The sequence below is a fragment of the Pristiophorus japonicus genome, chromosome 16, assembly GCF_044704955.1.
Source record: "Pristiophorus japonicus isolate sPriJap1 chromosome 16, sPriJap1.hap1, whole genome shotgun sequence".
NCBI lineage: Eukaryota > Metazoa > Chordata > Chondrichthyes > Pristiophoridae > Pristiophorus > Pristiophorus japonicus.
In genome coordinates, this window is record NC_091992.1 from 104559804 (window position 1) to 104580248 (window position 20445).

General features: G+C 47.3%; 1 protein-coding gene across 1 annotated transcript in view; it reads left to right on the top strand.

Moving 5' to 3' along the window:
- LOC139227130 (alpha-1,6-mannosylglycoprotein 6-beta-N-acetylglucosaminyltransferase B-like) overlaps positions 1 to 20445 on the top strand; it is a 987210-nt gene that overhangs the window by 720291 nt on the left and 246474 nt on the right. The window lies entirely within an intron of this gene.

Sequence of the window (20445 nt, forward strand, 5' to 3'; positions counted from 1 at the left end):
CGTTCCCTCGCCCGGACACAGGGGCTTGGGGCTCGGCTTCAAAAGAAGCCTGGGGGGGAGGGGGAGAGGAGGGGGTGGAAGCCGAACTGAAGGGATGAGAACAATTAGACATACAGCAGTTTCAAAAGAAGCCCAGGGGAGGGGGGCGGGGTGGACGGCGAGCCCCTGTGTCCGGGCGAGGGAGCGATTTTGTCGGCCGACCCTCGAGCACGATGACGAGATGTTCGGTCAGTGATCGGGTGGTACTTTGAAAAAGATTAAAAATTAAAGAATTGCATTCGACTCCGTTGCTCCAAATGTCTTCATTCAATGCCCAGCTTCGCGTTCTAAGCAAGCCTATGCGCATGTGCAGACCAGGGTGTGGTCCATACTAGGGCATCGACCTTGGGGAGAGAGAGAGAGAGGAAAGAAGCTTTAAGTCCTTTGTCCTGCAGTTTTGAGCTTCTTGCAAAGCTACAATTTAATTATAGGGGCAATATTGACAATGCCATACCTCGTGCAAGCCTTCTGCATGATTGTGCTGCGGAGAAGACAATTGATTCAACATAATCACATGTGGAACCTCAGAGCACATAGGATGATGGGCAGGAGACCTTACTCACATTTGGTATATCGAGACAGGCATTCATACCTGCACCTGAGTCATACAGACTGTGTGAGAAGGCTGTGTTTCAGCAAATAAGTTGTAACCGAGATCTATGAATTGGTAAAAGCAGACCTGCACCCTAGAAGCATCAGAAGGACTGCTTTGTCAGTTGAAGTAACAGTTGCACTTTCATTTTATGCATCTGGATCATTCCAGGCCACAACTGGGGATGTGTCTACCAGTTTTCAAAGTGCAACACATATCTGCATTCAGCAGGAGACTGCTGCACGATATGCCCGGAGGAATGACTACATAAAGTTCCCCACGACCGGCCAGGCAATGTGTGAAAGAGCTGTGGGCTTCTCCAGGTTCGCTGGCTTCCCAAAGGTGCAGGACTGCATTGATTGTACGCACTGTGCCTTGTGAGCACCTTTGGAGGATTCTGAGAGGAACAGAAAAGGCTTCCACTCCGTTAATGTGCAACTTGTGTGTGACGACAAGATTCGCATCATGTCAGTTGATGCAAAATACCCTGGGCGCACCTACACAAGAGCACTATATCTGCCATGCTTCAGCAGCAGGCAGAAGGGCAGAGATGGCTGCTGGGAGACAAAGGGTACGGCCTCGCCACTTGGCTCATGACGCCCCTACGCGTAACCCAGACAGAAGCTGACCGGGAATACAGCATGTCACACATTGCAATGCACAGCATAATGGAGAGGACCATTGACATCTTGAAGCAGCATTTCTGATGCCTGGATCATTTCAGAGGCTATTTGCAATACTCCCCTGAAATTGTCGGTCAGTTCACTGTTGTTTGCTGCATGCTGCATAACTTAACCATCATGAGACAGCAGCAGCTGGTAGTAGAAGACCCACCTGCGGTGAGAGTGGCTGATGATGAGGAGGAATATGTGGATGACGAGGAGGAAGAGGATGAGGAAGTCATGCAACTACCTGAACCCGGAGCACGACGGTGGAGGACGGTGGGCCGTCGTGCACCTTTAGCGATTGCTCGAGCCTTGCGCCAGCAGCTCATCCGTGAACACTTTGCTGCCTGAAGGCTCAGTGGCAACTATTCCAAATGGAGCATGTTTACTGTTTGGACCTGTTCCGTAATGTTGTGTTGTGTTAATGGAACAAATAATGGAAATTATTCTTCTTTAGTTCAAAAAGTTGTGTTAATAATGGAACACATAATGGAAATGATTCAGTTATAATTTAAAATATATTTTATTCAAAAGTTTATCACTTGTTTGTACCTAACTTAACTTTAATAAAAATATTCTTGTATCAAACTTTAAAGTTTTCAGTTAAGATCACTTAGAAACTTTAAGATCACTTACAAACTTAAAAACTTGAAAATTGACATAATTTACAAAAAACTTTTAACTTGAGAACAGCTACAACAGTAACAACAATAATAATAATAACAACAACAACAGCAGCAAAGAAAGGCTACACCCATCTCTCCTCCACCTTATTCTAAGATCGCCCGCTGCGCTGGTCTTGGTGAATTCATCCCTGCCTGCAGACGGTGGTGCAGTGTTTCTCAGTTTGGTACCAAGCTTATTCTTTCGAGCATCTTGGGTAATGTGCACTTCTTGATGGGGGGCGTGGGCAGGCGGTAATGTGGAAGGCCCGGCTTGGGCCTCTTCAGGTGCTGGTCTGGGGATTGGAGTGGGAGTGGCAGTTGATTCTGTCAATGTCGCGGGCTCTGGGTATGTTCCCTTACTGCAGCAGCCAACTCCAACATTCCCTCCCTCATGTGCCCTGACAGTGTATCAGCTACCTGGGACATTGCCTCGCTCATGTGCACCAAGAGTGTATCAGCTACCTGTGACATTCCCTCCCTCATTTGCCCGGACAGTGTTCCCATTTCTCGTGAGAGTGTGGTTACTTCTCCCGACATTCCCGATACCTCATCACCCACTCCACTGATGGTGTCCAGGAGTGATCGCATAAGGTCAATGCTCTCCGTGTCCATTGCTATCATCTGAACCACATCTGTTGGATCCTACACCTCAGGAAAGCACTGTCGAACTCTCCTTCCCCTCCTCACCCTGGGTGTGGCTCATTGCACCCCACTGGAATCCCCAGCCTCGAACTGTGAGAAACCATGGAATGTCCCAACACTCGTACCACTCTGGAAAGGGGCTGGTACCTCAATGGGTGGCACATGCACCTCTTCCAGAGTGAGTACAAGAGTGGGGGTTTCATCCTTCCCCTCCCCCCCCCCCCCCCCCCCCACTGCTCTTGGTCTTCAAGGTGGGATTGGAAGATGTTTAGGAATTAGGAAAAGGGGAGGTGCAACGAGACCTGGGCGTCAGCGTACATCAGTCACTGAAAGTTGGCATGCAGGTACAGCAGGCGGTGAAGAAGGCAAATGGCATGTTGGCCTTCATAGCGAGAGGATTTGAGTATAGGAGCAGGGAGGTCTTACTGCAGTTGTACAGGGCCTTGGTGAGGCCTCACCTGGAATATTGTGTTCAGTTTTGGCCTCCTAATCTTGCTATTGAGGGAGTGCAGCGAATGTTCACCAAATTGATTCCTGGGATGGCAGGACTGACATATGAGGAGAGACTGGGCCTGTATTCACTGGAGTTTAGGAGAATGAGAGGGGATCTCATAAAAACATATAAAATTCTGATGGGACTGGACAGGTTAGATGCAGGAAGAATGTTCCTGATGTTGGGCAAGTCCAGAACCAGGGGTCACAGTCTAAGGATAAGTGGTAAGCCATTTAGGACTGAGATGAGGAGAAACTTCTTCACTCAGAGAGTTGTGAACCTGTGGAATTCTCTACCGCAGAGAGTTGTTGATGCCAGTTCATTGGATATATTCAAGAGGGAGTTAGATATGGCCCTTACGGCTAAAGGGATCAAGGGGTATGGAGAGAAAGCAGGAAAGGGGTACTGAGGTGAATGATCAGACATGATCTTATTGAATGGTGGTGCAGGCTCAAAGGGCCAAATGGCCTACTCCTGCACCTATTTTCTATGTTTCTATGTTCTCCTCTTCAGGCTCGTCCGCATCTGTATCTTCTGCATTGGCTTTAACCTTGTCAGGGTTGGCCTCAAGTTCTGCAAAATATAACAGAATAGACAAATGATTAGCAGCAGAGGAAGAAATAGGGTGGCATGAGTAGGCTCGCACAGTGCAGGCAGCAGACTCATTTGAAGGACCACATTATGGGCCCAACTTTCGGCCTCAGTTGCTCCTGATTTTTTGGAGCAACTGGTGTAGAACGGAGTATCTTCGAAATTCAAATTCTCGGCATTTAGTTTGCTCCAGTTCTAGTCAGTTAGAACAGTTTCACTTTGGAACAGAATTTTTTTTCAAAAGGGGGCGTGTCCGGCCACTTACGCCTGTTTTCAAAGTTTCGGCAGTGAAAACTTACTCCAAGCTAACTTAGAATGGAGTAAGTGAAGATTTTTGTACGCTCGAAAAAACCTTGTCTACACTTTAGAAAATCAGGCATAGGTTACAAGTCAGAAGTAGGGAATGGGGGGAGGGGGGTTTAAAGGGAAGTTTACAAACATTAAACACTTCAGTTTTACAAATAAAGAGCCATCATCAATAATAAATGATAAAAACATCAATAAATCAACCCAAAAAAATTAATAAGAAATAATTTTTTTTTTAAAATCAATAAATAAAACATTTTATACTTACCGACTGCAGCACCGGGAGTCCTCCAACAGCATGCTGGGATGCCACCCACCCCCCCAGTGTGTCTCTGACACTGTCTCTATCTCTCTGTCTGTCTGTCTATCTGTGTGTGTCTCTCACTCTCTGTCTGTCAGTGTCTGTGTTTCTGACAGCAGGGGGAGGATGGGGAGGGGGGTGGAGGGGTGGGGGGGAGGGGGAGGAGGGGTGGTGGAGTGGGGGAGAGGGAGTGTAGTGGGGGAGAGGGGGTGGGGGGGAGAGGGAGCAGGGGGGAGGGGGGTGACAAGGGAGGGGGGAGAGGAAGGGTAGGAGGGGGGAGGGGAGGGGGGAGGGAGGAGGGGGGTGAGAGAAGTGAGCGAGGGAGGGGAGGGGGGAAGAGACAGAGAGAGAGAGAAGGGAGAGAGAGAGAGAGAAAGAAAGGAGAGGGAGGTTGAACGGGCCGGGCCCGGCCGGGCCCAAGATTTCGAGCTTAGACTTACCGGATTGACAGGTAGGTGGCGTCGGGTCCGGGGGGTCGAGGCGGAGGGGAGGGGGGGGTCGGGGCGGAGGGGAGTGGGGGTCAGGGGGGGCGGAAATCGGTCGGGGGGGGCGGGGGGGGAGATCGGCCGGGAGGGCGGGGGGGGGGAGATCGGTCGGCGGGGGGGGAGGAGATCGGTCGGGGGGGGGAGGAGATTGGTCGGGGGGGGGAGGAGATCGGTCCGGGGGGGGGGAGGAGATTGGTCGGGGGGGGGGAGGAGATCGGTCGGGGGGGGGAGGAGATCGGTCCGGGGGGGGGAGGAGATCGGTCGGCGGGGGGGGGGTGGGGGGAGGAGATCGGTTGGGGGGGGGGAGGAGATCGGTCGGAGGGGGAGGAGATCGGTCGGCGGGGGGGCGGGAGGAGATCAGTCGGCAGGGGGAAGATCGGTCGGGGGGGGGAGGAGATCGGTCGGCGGGGGGGCGGGAGGAGATCAGTCGGCAGGGGGAAGATCGGTCGGGGGGGGGAGGAGATCGGTCGGGGGGGGGAGGAGATCGGTCGGCGGGGGGAAGATCGGTCGGGGGGGGGAGGAGATCGGTCGGGGGGTGGGGGAGATCGGTCGGGGGGGAGATCGGTCGGGGAGGAGATCGGTCGGGTGATCGGTCGGGGGGGGGGAAGATCGGTCGGGGGGGGGAGGAGATCGGTCGGCGGGGGGAAGATCGGTCGGGGGGGGAGGAGATCGGTCGGGGGGTGGGGGAGATCGGTCGGGGGGGAGATCGGTCGGGGAGGAGATCGGTCGGGTGATCGGTCGGGGGGGGGGAAGATCGGTCGGGGGGGGGAGGAGATCGGTCGGCGGGGGGAAGATCGGTCGGGGGGGGGAGGAGATCGGTCGGGGGGTGGGGGAGATCGGTCGGGGGGGAGATCGGTCGGGGAGGAGATCGGTCGGGTGATCGGTCGGGGGGGGGGAGGAGATCGGTCGGGAGGGGGGGGAGGAAATCAGTCGGGGAGGGGGGGGAAGGTCGTGAGCGGGGGAAGCGGAGGTCGGGTCGGGGGGGGGGTGGTGGTCCGGTGGGGGGGTGGGAGCGGGAGTCAAGTCGGGTCCGGTCTGGTCCGGAGGAAGCAGGAGCTGGGCGTGGGAGGCAGCCTTATGCATGCAGCCCTAGTGAGGCCATTCGGCCAGGGCTAGGGGCTGCGTGCTTTGGGCCCCTCCCACAGTTTTGGGCGCCTGGAGCTACTGCACATGCACACCCACTGTAGGGCGCATGCGCAGAGGTCCCGGCACTGTTTTCAGCGCAGGGACTTAGCTCCGCCACCTACAGCTTTTGCTGCGCCGCGCCGAGGGCCAAAGGGCCAGCAGGGAGCCGGAGAATCTGGAAGTTTTTTTAGGCGCACTTTGTAGCGCAAAAAACGGGCGTCCAGGGCGCAGCCCAAAACTTGGGCCCTGAATGATAGCACATTGCATCAATCGAAGCGTAGCTGACGGAGACATCCCCATGAACCGAAGCATGGTTAGCCCATGCAGTACTTAACATTTAGGAAAGCCAGACTGTGGAATTTGCAGGCCTTACCCTCTCCCTCGAGTGTGGGCCCAGCTTGTGCAGCAGTGGTTGCTTTTCTCCAGGCAGGACCAATCAAAGCAGCCTCTCTTCCAAGTGTGTCAGTGGGTGCAGATTTGCCGGGCCTCCTCGAGTTCTTTCCCTTTTGTTGTGTGCCACCTTCCTCTGCAAAGATGAAAATATAACTTTTTCGAGAGGGTGCCTTTCTGCTGGGTGGGACATACAGCTGGTCACATTTACAATTGCAATTCCAGTGAATAAATTAAAATATTGCTTACAATAACTACTTGACCAAGTTCCTGCCATTTCATTTTGCACTGGCCTCCAGACCTCGGGGTGGTCACCATTGCACAGTAATCTTCTGCATGTTGGTTCCAGCGTTTCTTCATTTCTTTTAGTGAAACTTTTATGTGACCTCTGCTGGTGTCCAGCTCGTGCCATCTGCGCTCAATTACAGTAACTAATGCCTCCACTTCTTCACATGAGAAATGTTTCGTCCTTGAGCAGCACTGCATATTGCAGGTCCAATTTTTCCACTGAGAATTAAAGTTCTCACACACAACTGGCTCTTTAAAAATGGCCGAATGCAGACCGGGAGATGTACTGGGCATGCGCGCCCATAGCAATCATGTAAAAAAGGCCGTGTAGCCTGTCATTTTTATTTTCGCAGAAGGGGGGGTGCAGCGTTTTTTTAGCGCAGACATTAGGCTCCACCCCCCGAAGCTAAATGACAGGCTACACGGCGCCAATTTCCAAAATTAGAACGGTGAAACTTGCAAGCTATTTTTTTTGGAGTAGTTAGGGCCAGAAAAAAGCGCATAACTCTTGTAATATGCCATAAAATGACATTGGGGAAAATTGAGCACAATATTCCTAATATTTTGCTGAAATCTAAAATAGTTAATAACTGCTGATTTAGGTGTCTTACCAATGAGACAATGGGCCCTATTTTCACTTTGAAGTCAATAAAAAGAAAAGTCAGATGGGGTTTATAACAGGAGATCAATGCACAACTATAGATTTTCCACCCATGCCCTAAGAAAATTACTCTCACTAATTCCAAGAATAGTCACCTTTCTTGACTTCAAAGGCTAAAAAAGGACAAATCAGTGAATAAGAAATAGGACCATATTGTCTGGACTTGATGGACCGGTTGTGGTCCCAAGTTGTTGTTTGGCCACCCCTGTCTTTGATTCAGTAACAGAAAAATAAAGATTTGCATTTATATAGCATCTTTCATGACCACTGGACATCTCAAAGCACTTTGCAGCCTGTACTTTTGGAGTGTCATCACTGTTGTAATGTGGGAAACAGGTATTTAAATATGTTTATGATTTGGAGTGTTCACAAGATGACTAAAGTGTCCTGAGGGGTTTAATTCACTGATTAATGAATAAGGAGGAATCATTACTACTAGGATTGAATCTGGTCTAGAATGGTGGGATGAGACTCATTTTCTTTCTGTAGGCGGATTCAATCCAATTCCTACTGAATCCGCATTGATGGCAAAAAACCCTCAATAACCTGGTGCTGACAGCCCCGGTTGGATCAGAGATATGTCTGGCTGATCCAGGAAATTGACGGTCATACTGATGCAGTCGGAGCGTATGAAGTTGGGATTAATAACTATAGACAGGGCTTGGTTTACATCTAAACCTAACCCAAACTATACCTGGAAGTACTTCATTCTGATACTCGGTGCAGCATTGACATAATTAAAAGGGAAACATGCACCAAAACATTCCAATGCTTTTATTTTGTTTTGTTATGTTTTTATAGTTATTTTACTGTATTAGTTTAACTGGTTTATTATAGATGAGAAAAGAAACCCAACTTAGATCAACGTTCATTCCAGCAGAGACCCTGGAGCAGAAAACAAAATGAAAAAGTTAGGCTATTTCAAATACAGCAAGCTATTTATGGAAATTTTACAATTTAATATATAGTCAAAGAGAACACTCATTTATTTTTGCACACATATTATAGAGTAGACATGTAAAAGTAGCGATGTACATAGTTCTGATTCCAGTCACAGGCCAGCTCATCCTAGTTCAACCACACTTTACAGTTCATTATGTACAGAACATGTGTCATGTCTGATGCTTTTTTAGGGATATGGGCCAGGTTTATCTTGAGTTCCGTCTAGTATTTTGCATACAACTTAAATATTTAAGGTGCCATTCTATGGGTAATTTTTAATTAAAGTACAAATGCATATTGCTTCAATTTTCCTTACTGAGATGCCCTGTTAGCACCCGTTTCTGGAATGAAACAATGTGTTTGACAGGAGGAACAAAGCATCGCTTCTCCATTCTGACCCACCTCCTACCCCATTGATCTTCCTCTTCTTCTCAACATCTCACATTGGGGATTCCCATTGTGAAACTCATTGCTGCCAATTATAATTATTCTGGGTCTCCACCACAGCGGTATTGACATACAGGAGCGTCAAGAGTTTGTAGATGCAAGTGACCGGGGCCCAGGAGAGGCGTGAGCCTGGGGCCCAGACGGGGCAAGGGCCCAGGGGCAGCATGGACCAGCCCACACTGCGATATGTGTGCGCGCTCGGTCCGTGCAGCAGAGCTGGTCGCCAGTCGTCTTGGGTAATCCTTGCCACTGGACCAAGACCTAGCTCTGTCAAGCCCATGTGGTGGCTGGTGTGCAATAGCAACCACACGTTAAAAAATCCAAGCACAGGCATCTTCCACCCTCCAAGATGTAGTTCTGGATCTGGAATATTAGGTCCTTCATTGAAACACCTGTGAACTCATTCCTTTTTGGCATGGAAGCAAGTCATCCTCGCTTCGAGGGACTGCCAATGATGATGATGATGATTGACATCCATTTCTGGCAGATGGGTGGAGAAAGCTCCAACTTGAAGCATCATTTGCATACTTAACTGATGTAAGAGTGCTGTTCTGATACATCCTGGGTCTTTTTTGCTGGCAATGCCATGGGTAAAGCATCTGAAAACACTTGGCATAACTGGGTATCAAGGGTTGTTAGCCAGTCAGCAGCACAGGCAAGTAAATTTAAAGGGCTAAAAAGAAGTTTGTTTTTGCAGTTTTGAGGTCATTACTGGCTTACTTTTCAATACAACTTTTTTTTTCTCCTGGAAGACTGGTTCTCATTAATCTTCCTACAAATGTATTTATTCTTTTCTCTATCACCACAACTGACAACTATGGGTTTCCCAACGTGCTTGCCCATTGTGAGGTGCTGGGAAGAAGTGCAAGACCATTGACGGGCTATCAGGTGGTTGGGGTTACAGGAAAGGTGCTCCATCCCCACCTACCAGCACTGGCACCGTTCCTTTTCCATCCATTGTGGCTGTCACTTCCAAATCCCTGCCCTTTCAGCATTGTCAAATGCTGCTAGTGGGTTGAGTTGTCTCTTGTGCCTTTCTGAAGGCTTTCAGAATGTTAGCCCTCCAATAGTGACACTTCCTTTCTTTTTATATTTCATTTTTACACAGCTATCTGCTCCCACCATTAGTATGTACCTTGCACTTGGTCTGATGTGTATCTGAATCTGTGACTAATGATGCAAATGAGCCAATGAAGGAAATGTGAGTGCTATTAGTACATTACCTTATTAAGGCGGTTCTAGTGCCAGTTCTTAACTTTATAAACACACCTTGCACCAGAAGAGATTAATCAGTCTCTATGGGCTAGAAATTTGGCTCCGTGGCACCTGATTTTTCGGCACTATGGGTGGCATTTTGTGTTGAAAATGGTGTCCGTGCCACCCCATTTTGGTGAGGGCAGCAGGGCGGGCGTTAGGTGGGCGGGCGTTAGGAGCGTGACCGGAAATATGTAGAGTGGGCACATCGTGATGTCAATCAGCATGCAATGTTGGAGCTAATGTCCTGATTTAACCTCACACAACTGAACATGCGTTCAGCAGCAGGACGGACACCCCCCACCCCCAGCAATACTTTAAGGAATGAGCAACCACTCTCAGGTTAGTTGCTGATTAATTTCAACTGGCTCTGTGTAAGTTTGTAGAAGTGTTTGATGCTTTCTCTGTGAGATGTGAGTGTGAGGCTTGCAGCAGTGGTAAGTGTGTGAGGGTGAGGTGAAGCTATGAATGTTGGTAGGTGAGTGATGGCGGTATGGTGCATTGAGCAGTGTGTGAGGCTAGTGGTGCAGATGATGGGATATGGTTTTGAAGATGAATTCACGGACCTTAACCACTCGTGTGAGGTCATTTAAATTTCTTCCTACACTGCGTCTAGGTCCTCAAGGCTATATTGCTGGCATTCACTATGATGGCTATCTGCTCCCAATGCCTTTCCCACATTGGTCTGGAGGGTCTCATGGCCCCCGGTGGAAACAGGACCTCTCTCCTTCTGTTCAGCTCCTGCACCAAGGCCTCCAGTGCTGCATTGGGGAATGTTGGAGCATGCGCTCTCCCCTCTGATGACATCAGTAGTCCTTTTTGTTGCTTTGGCTCTGTTTCCCAACCAGTTGAATCATCTGCTGCAGGCAGATTGCAGCTCCCTTTTAAGAGGTGCAGGCTACCTTTAAGACGTGCAGGCAAGCTTTAATTAATGCTAGACTCGCCTGGATTTAGTCCCCCTGCTCAAATTTCAGCCACTCAGCAGCGCATTCAGTGCTGGGCTGAATGCCATAATCATGTTAATCAGCAGACAGCATGAAGTTAGCGTGCTGCCTGCATTACTTTGAACGGGCGCGAGTTGATCCCGCATTGCGATCCCCATGCCCGTTTTCGGGTGCAAACCAATTTCGAGCTGTATATATCATATATCAAAATAACGAATTGTATATGTTAAATAAGTATGATTGTTTTTCCAAGGATACAGCTATCCCTTTTGTTTCATGCTTTCTCTAATTTTCTGTCCTATTTACTCTTATTGTTATCCATATCTGACTCAGAAAAGTATTTAATGGATGAATTAGAAGTTATAATGGAATTTTACAGAGATTATAATGGCATACCTGACTCACAATTTACAGCAGCCGTGTATATGGCAGAAATTGTCATGTGGACCAATGGGAGGATTACTCACAGTAATCATGGAAACAGGAAAGGGATTGATAATAGGAGAGATGGTGTGGACTTCACTGGTGTTTGGTCTATCTTTGCACATGCTATTTTTCCATTTCAATAAAAACAAATGGTGCTTTCATGACTTGACTTCCCCCTTCCATCCCACTCACATTATTTTTCTTTGTTCTTCAACATTGGAGCTTAAACAGAATATGCTGCATCAGCCAATGTTAAGGTTGATGTCAGTCAGTATTGGCGATGGTCTATAATGTTCTTGTTCACATATTTGCCCTGATTTCAATAGGATTTTTTTCCATACTCCAGGTTTCAGTTTCTTTATATACTGATCATGGTGGACAGGACCAGATCAGACACAGCCAATCTCCCAACCAAACTTCTTCTTCAAACACCCAAAAGAGATTTGTCATACAAGATTTCTTATCACCAAATCTTTAGCAGACAAAGACACAAATCTGTCAAATGTCATTCTCTCTGATTCACAGGCACCTATTTTGGTTTAAAAATATATTTCATTATCTGTCACTTTGCAGAACAAACTTGGTTTCATTTGTTTAAGAAGGTTTGCTGTCTGTCACAGCTCTAACTGCTGTTCCCAAACTTCCCTTGATGTTGATAGTTCTGTGAAGCCAAAATGATTGGAACTGAGCAAAAAGTGTTTGAGAGCTAATCAGAAATGGTCCAACTTGGGTGACTCCAAGTTTCTAATGCGGCTTAATGTGTATTCCTAAAATATACCCAGTTCATCCGTAGAATTTTGACTGTGACTTGAACCCTTTTCTGAGCAGCATTCTAGTCCCTGTGTCTGAATTTTTATCTGCCTAAGCTTTAGATCAGATTGTTTGCCTGTGGGTATTTCTCTTCTCCTAAGCTAGAGATGTACAAATACTGGCTCACAAGTGTTGCTCCCTCAGTGAGTGTATTGCATTGCATCATCAGCATTGTACATAATAGTGCCTGTTGTTGTTCTCTTTCCTTTAACTTAATGATACAGATAAATGGAATGCCAGCCTTCTGAGTAATGAATTCCCTCACAGAAATATCTAATTGTCTGCATTTTTACAGCCTTTCTTGGATTGTACAAAGATCCCTGTAGATTTTATGAAACAAAACCTTGTGGATCTTACAGGCAAACTCTAAAATTCTACAGATTTTCTCTCACTATATCTTATAAAACTAATAGTATCCAAAGGGATGTTTCCAAAATGATTTATTTTTATTATTAAGGCTTCATTGAACCAAAAATGTCCATTTTCACTATATACACAATTCAAGTGTGATTCTGTAATGCTAGTCGATATATGGAATTGCCTCAAAGATCAGAACCCATGGAACAGTTCATTATTAATAAATGTGCTGACAAAATCCTAAACCAGTTTGATGCAAAAAAAAAACCTTGTTTTAAGATGTATGAAGTGAAGCTGAGTTTTACACACAAATGATATTTTAATTAAGTTGTGTTTGTAATAGCTATTAGAAGTGCTGTGGGATATCCTCTAGACACAATTATTTTTAAAATGTAAATTAATAAAACACTGCACAATTTTGAAATGCAGTATTGCCTCTTCTATTCTTCATTTCAATTCTAGTGCTTCTTCAACCCTGTAAGTGCTGATTTCCCGTGAGAGTCTTGTGCCTATGGAATATATATTTTTAAAGCTTAGTTATTTGTATTCCTGATTTAAAAAAATATATATTTTCTGACCTTTTCAGGGATTTATTAGCATTTTTATGCAATCAAAAGATGTAGCGAGGTTTAAATACTGTGCGCTACTTCTCTGCAACATCGCCAATACTTCAGAATCATAGAAATTACTGCATAGAATCTATGTTCCATCTCTCTCTTTTTGGGCTGCGAGGCCCCTTTAACGGGCTGCGTGGAAAATTCAAAATTCCGCACATGCGTGTTTTTTGCGTTTAAGAGCCGCCTGCGCGGAACCTCCAGAGTGACGTGCGGCCACGCAGCTTATAGGGAACATTGCATAGAATATAATTGAGCCCATTGCATCCAGCTCTGCAACTGGAGTCAGTTGCTCTAATGCCATTTTTCTGCCCTTTCCTCATATCCTTTTATATTGTTTCTTTTTAGTTTAATGTTCAATTCCTTTTTAAATTAAGTCAAGTCTCAATTTCAGTAGTCACTTGTAAGAAAGTATTCCATGTTCTAAGAAGGGAAGTGGCTAATTATTTGATTTTTTTTTTAAAGGGGAATGGTACTCAATGGATAGCTTTTTCAGAGATCCAGCACAGTTGTGATTGATTGAATGGTTTCCTTCTGTGCTGTAAAATTCTACGATTTTATAACCCTCTGCATGAAAACATTTTTCTAATTTCCCCCTTCATTCTTCCAGTGATTCTATTCTTCCCTGATACGGATTCCACGATCAGTAGAAACAATCTTTCACAATATACTCATACTATTTATTCTCTCAAAGCCTTTCATAAAGTGGAAAACTGATATTAAGATCCCCCCTCCTTTAACCTTCTTTGTTCCAGTGCAAAAAATAAATCAAATTTTAACTCTTTCTTTATAACTGTAATGTATGCACATGTGGGTGTTGTCATGTATCTTACATTATTATATATAACTGTATCCTAACATGCTATACATGACTGTAATAAGATATGACCTGTAACCACCAGCATACCTTACCACCAGGGGTGCACTTGCAAGAGACAGGTATATAAGGACAGGTCTCAGGCAAGTGCAGCATTCCAGAGCTGTGAAATAAAGGTGCAGGTCCAGAGTGACCTTGACTTCACTACATGCCTCATGTGAATCTGTACTGAGGGGACAGGACTTTACAGTGGCGACGGGTTACGGGATTATAGAATCCACAGAATGGCGAACAACAGATCAGATAAACAGACAATTGGGAGGACTTTATAGAAAGGCTCCAGCAAAGCTTTGTAACCAAGGACTGGTTAGGCGACGATAAGGCAGACAAGAGAAGAGCCTATCTCTTGACCAGCTGTGGCTCGAAAACATACGCTTTAATGAAGGATCTGTTGGCACTCGAGAAACCAGCAAGCAAGTCGTTTGAAGAATTGAGCACACTGGTAAGAGACCACCTGAAGCCAGCGAGCAGCCTACACATGGCTAGACACAGGTTCTACAACTACAGACGCTGTGTGGGCCAGAGCATACCCGACTTCGTGGCAGAACTTCGGAGGTTGGCTAGTTTATGTGAGTTCTCCGATGAACTGAGGAGAGAAATGCTGAGAGACTTTTTAATTGAAGGAATAGGCCACGCAGGTATATTCTGAAAGCTCATAGAGACCAAGAACCTGACCTTAGAGGCAGCAGCACTGGTTGCACAGACATTCTTGGTAGGGGAAGAAGAAACGAGGTTGATTTACAATGCAGGTACGACAACTAACGAAATATTGGAACAAGAAGTTCACAGCACTAAACAAGCTGCTACCCCCACACACAGACAAAACCGGGAGAACAGGCTCTCGACAGCAGGCAGAAGCCATCAAGGGCCACAAGAACGGCCCTCATCACACCTCATCAACCCACAATGCGAGCAATCAACTACAAACTGAGAGAAGCTCAAGAGAGATCAGCCAGACGCAGCTCATTCTTTGGGAACACTTTGAACAATGGAACAGGTCTGTGCTGGAGGTGTGGGGGTGGGCACTCGTCAAGGGGATGTCGATTTCAGCAGGCTGTTTGCAGAAATTGTGAATATACAGGGCATCTGGCCCGCATGTGCAAAAAAACGGCAGCTCGGCTGGTATACGAATCGGATGGGTCGGAAAGCAGACCAGAAGATGGTGGGGACAGTACCCAGGACACCGATGTACAGCGGGTCAACACGATCAATGGCCGCTGCTCTACAACAGGACGCCTCCTACAATGATGAGGGTCCTACTCAACGGGATATCTGTCAACATGGAGCTGGATACGGGAGCGAGTCAATCTCTCATGGGCGCTCAACAATTTGAACAACTGTGGCTGCATAAAAGAGACAGACCAAAACTCACAAGGGTCGACACCAAACTAAGGACCTATACCAAAGAAATCGTACCAGTCCTCGGCAGCGCCATGCTCTCTGTCACACACAAAGGGACAGTGAACCGACTTCCCCTGTGGATTGTCCCCGGAGACCCCCCAGCACTGCTGGGGAGAAGCTGGCTGGCAAAACTAAACTGGAAATGGGATGATGTCCATGCCATGTCATTAGAGGAACGGACCTCCTGTTCAACAGTTATAAAGCGATTTGAACATCTCTTTCAGTCAGGTGTGGGCACTTTCAAAGGGGCCAAAGTCAAAATCTACATCACACAGGATGCTAAACCAGTCCATCACAAGGCCAGAGCTGTACCCTATGTGATGAGGGAAAAAATTGAACACGAACTAGACAGGCTTCTGCGGGAAGGCATTATATCACCTGTGGAATTTAGCGACTGGGCAAGTCCCATCATCCCAGTCATGAAGCCTGATGGATCTGTACGAATCTGTGGGGACTACAAATCTACCATAAACAGAGTCTCCCTACAGGACCAATACCTGCTGCCCAGAGCGGAGGAATTATTTGCCACATTGGCTGGAGGTAAACTTTTCTCAAAATTAGACCTCACATCTGCGTATATGACGCAACAATTGACTGAGGAATCCAAGCTACTCACCACCATCAACACATGTCGAGGCCTTTTCATGTACAATCGATGCCTGTTCGGCATCAGGTCGGCAGCTGCCATATTCCAGCGCAACATGGAGAGTCTGCTCAAGTCCATCCTGGGGATGGTTGTATTTCAAGACGACATACTTATCACGGGCTCGCATCTCCGTAATTTGGAGGAAGTACTAAAGCGGTTGGATCGGATAGGCTTACGAGTCAAGAAATCCAAGTGCCTATTTCTTGCACCCGAGGTTGAATTTTTGGGCAGAAGGATTTCCGCTGATGGAATCCGCCCAACAGAGTCCAAAACAGAAGCAATTCGCCTGGCACCCAGGCCCCGGAATGTCTCAGAACTGCGCGTTTCTCGGGCTACTCAGTTACTTTGGGAACTTTATGCAGAACTTAAGCACGCTGCTGGAGCCTCTCCATGTGCTGCTCAGGAAGGGGTGCGATTGGTTTTGGGGGGACGCCCAGGAACGCGCCTTCAATAAGGCACGCAACCTTTTGTGTTCCAACAGTGTTTTGACTTTCTTTGACCCAGGTAAAAAGCTAGTTCTCACCTGCGATGCGTCAGCGTATGGGGTCGGGTGCGTTTTGCAACATGTCAATAGTGCAGGCAAATTACAACCCATAGCTTATGCCTCCAGGTCACTTTCGCGGGCGGAGCGCGGGTACGGAATGGTAGAGAAGGAGGCACTCGCGTGCGTGTACGGTGTCAAAAAGATGCACCAATACCTTTTCGGGGCCAAGTTCACGTTAGAAACCGACCACAAGTCCCTCACATCCCTCCTATCCAAGAGCAAGGCAATAAACGCCAACGCCTCGGCGCGAATTCAACGGTGGGCACTCATGCTGGCGTCCTACGACTATACCATAAGGCACAGACCAGGCACAGACAACTGTGCCGACGCGCTCAGCAGGCTACCCCTGGCGACCACGGAAGGGTCTGACGAACAGGACTGTGAGATAGTCATGGCAATCAATGCCTTTGAGTCCATAGGTTCGCCCATGATGGCTCGCCAAATCAGAGCCTGGACGGCCAGCGACCCCACATTATCCTTAGTAAAAAGATGTGTCCAAACTGGTGACTGGGCAGAGGCTCGCGATGCCTGTCCCGAGGAATTAAAACCCTTTCACAGCCGCATGCATGAGCTATCACTACAAGCAGACTGCCTGATGTGGGGCAGCCGAGTAGTCATGCCTCTGCGAGGCAGAGAGGTATTTGTCTGGGAGCTCCACCGCGAGCACCCGGGGATCATTCTCATGAAGGCCACAGCCAGATCGCATGTCTGGTGGCCTGGTATTGACGCGGACTTGGAGCTCTGCGTCCGAAGGTGCACCATTTGTGCCCAACTGAGCAATGCCCCCAGGGAAGCTCCACTGAGCCCCTGGCCCTGGCCTATCAAACCGTGGTCGCGGGTGCACGTAGACTATGCGGGCCCATTCATGGGCAAAATGTATCTCGTAGTTGTAGATGCATTTTCAAAGTGGATCGAATGCACCATTTTAAACTCAAGCACAACCTCCACCACTGTGGAGAGCCTTGCAACCATGTTTGCAATGCACGGAATCCCTGACATATTGGTCAGTGACAATGGTCCGTGCTTCACCAGCGCAGAATTCCAAGACTTTATAATTGACCACGGCATAAATCACATCAAGACGGCACCGTTCAAACCGGCCTCCAACGGCCAGGTGGAGAGAGCAGTGCAAATCATTAAACAAGGCATGCTTAAAATCCAAGGTCCCATGCTGCAGGGTCGCCTGTCGCGACTGCTGCTGGCATACAGATCTCGTCCACACTCACTGATTGGGATCCCCCCGTGCAACTGTTGATGAAATGGACTTTAAAAACAGGGCTCTCATTAATCCTCCCAGACATGCACGTAATCGTTGAGGCAAAGCGCTGTAAGCTGACTGAGTACAATGACAGAAATTTGAGGGGGAGATGGAATAAGATAGGGGACAAATGTTTGTACTAAACTATGGCAGGGGTACCAAATGGCTTGCAGGGACAGTAACGGGCAAGGAAGGAAACAGGCTACTGGTAGTACAAATGGACAATGGCAAAACCTGCCGGAGGCATGTAGACCAAGTCAAAAGCAGATTTACCAACAACACTGCGGAACCAGAGGCAGACTTCAATGTGGAACTCGCACTACACCTGTTGGACAGACAGAGGGAACAACCTGAGGAAAGGGCAATCACAACAGACAGCCCAGGCGAGTCAACAACAATCACACCAATCGAAACAGACAGCCCAGGCGAGATACCAGCAACCACACCCAAAGAAAAACAGACACCAAGGCAAACAACTGAACCACAACTCAGACGCTCCATGCGAGAGCGTAGACCACCTGAGAGACTGAACCTTTCAAGACAATAAGACCTTGAGGGGGGTGATGTCATGTATCTTACATTATTATTCAGAAGGCTTTCGACAAGGTCCCACACAAGAGATTAATGTACAAAGTTAAAGCACATGGGATTGGGGGTAGTGTGCTGACGTGGATTGAGAACTGGTTGTCAGACAGGAAGCAAAGACTAGGAGTAAATGGGTACTTTTCAGAATGGCAGGCAGTGACTAGTGGGGTACCGCAAGGTTCTGTGCTGGGACCCCAGCTGTTTACATTGTACATTAATGATTTAGACGATGGGATTAAATGTAGTATCTCCAAATTTGCGGATGACACTAAGTTGGGTGGCAGTGTGAGCTGCGAGGAGGATGCTATGAGGCTGCAGAGTGACTTGGATAGGTTAGGTGAGTGGGCAAATGCATGGCAGATGAAGTATAATGTGGATAAATGTGAGGTTATCCACTTTGGTGGTAAAAACAGAGAGACAGACCATTATCTGAATGGTGACAGATTAGGAAAAGGGGAGATGCAACGAGACCTGGGTGTCATGGTACATCAGTCATTGAAGGTTGGCATGCAGGTACAGCAGGCGGTTAAGAAAGCAAATGGCATGTTGGCCTTCATAGCGAGGGGATTTGAGTACAGGGGCAGGGAGGTGTTGCTACAGTTGTACAGGGCCTTGGTGAGGCCACACCTGGAGTATTGTGTACAGTTTTGGTCTCCTAACTTGAGGAAGGACATTCTTGCTATTGAGGGAGCGCAGCGAAGATTCACCAGACTGATTCCCGGGATGGTGGGACTGACCTATCAAGAAAGACTGGATCAACTGAGCTTGTATTCACTGGAGTTCAGAAGAATGAGAGGGGACCTCATAGAAACGTTTAAAATTCTGACGGGTTTAGACAGGTTAGATGCAGGAAGAATGTTCCCAATGTTGGGGAAGTCCAGAACCAGGTGTCACAGTCTAAGGATAAGGGGTAAGCCATTTAGGACCGAAATGAGGAGAAACTTCTTCACCCAGAGAGTGGTGAACCTGTGGAATTCTCTACCGCAGAAAGTAGTTGAGGCCAGTTCACTAAATATATTCAAAAGGGAGTTAGATGAAGTCCTTGCTACTAGGGGGATCAAGGGGTATGGCGAGAAAGCAGGAAGGGGGTACTGAAGTTGCATGTTCAGCCATGAACTCATTGAATGGCGATGCAGGCTAGAAGGGCTGAATGGCCTACTCCTGCACCTATTTTCTATATATAACTGTATCCTAACATGCTATACATGACTGTAATAAGATATGACCTGTAACCACCAGCATACCTTACCACCAGGGGTGCACTTGCAAGAGACAGGTATATAAGGACAGGTCTCAGGCACGTGCAGCATTCCAGAGCTGTGAAATAAAGGTGCAGGTCCAGAGTGACCTTGACTTCACTACATGCCTCATGTGAATCTGTACTGAGGGGACAGGACTTTACAGGTATGCTCTCAGGTTTGTCGAGCTGTTGCATTGTGAGTGGCTTAGCCAGTCACGTGATGTTCACAAGATTCAATAAAACCCCAGTCAGTTGAGTCCAGATCATTCATGATGAGGTATGCAGTTGTGAGCCTAGTGGATGAAATGGTAATGTGTAGTGTGACTGTTAACCCTTTGTTTGTAAACCAACTAGTTCTTAATAGCAGTGTGTTGCTGTGAATTCTTAAACAAAGAATCCATGAGACAAATACATTACAATAATTCTCACCTTTCATTCTTGGTGTTATTCTGGTGAATCTTCACTGTACCTTTTCCATGGCTCTAATATCCTTCCTGTAATGGGGTATCCAGAACCACATTCAGTATTCCAACTTATTTGCCTTCTTATTCAATGTCCCCTGTATAAAAAACAGAATCTCATTAACTTTTTGAATGGCCATTTTTGCCCGAATTGCCACGTGTAATGAATTGTGTATCTACAGCACTCGATCTCTCTCTCTGTTAGGAACCTTATCATTCACGATATGCTTTCTTTTACTGTCCTTTTTTCCTAGAATGTGCTACTTCATAGTTCTCTGCATTTAACGGCATCTCTCAGCGGGTCATGAATCTTTGTAATTCTCTACCCCAGAGAGCTGTGGAGGCTGGGTCATTGAATGTATTTAAGGTGGAGACAGACAGATTTTTGAATGATAA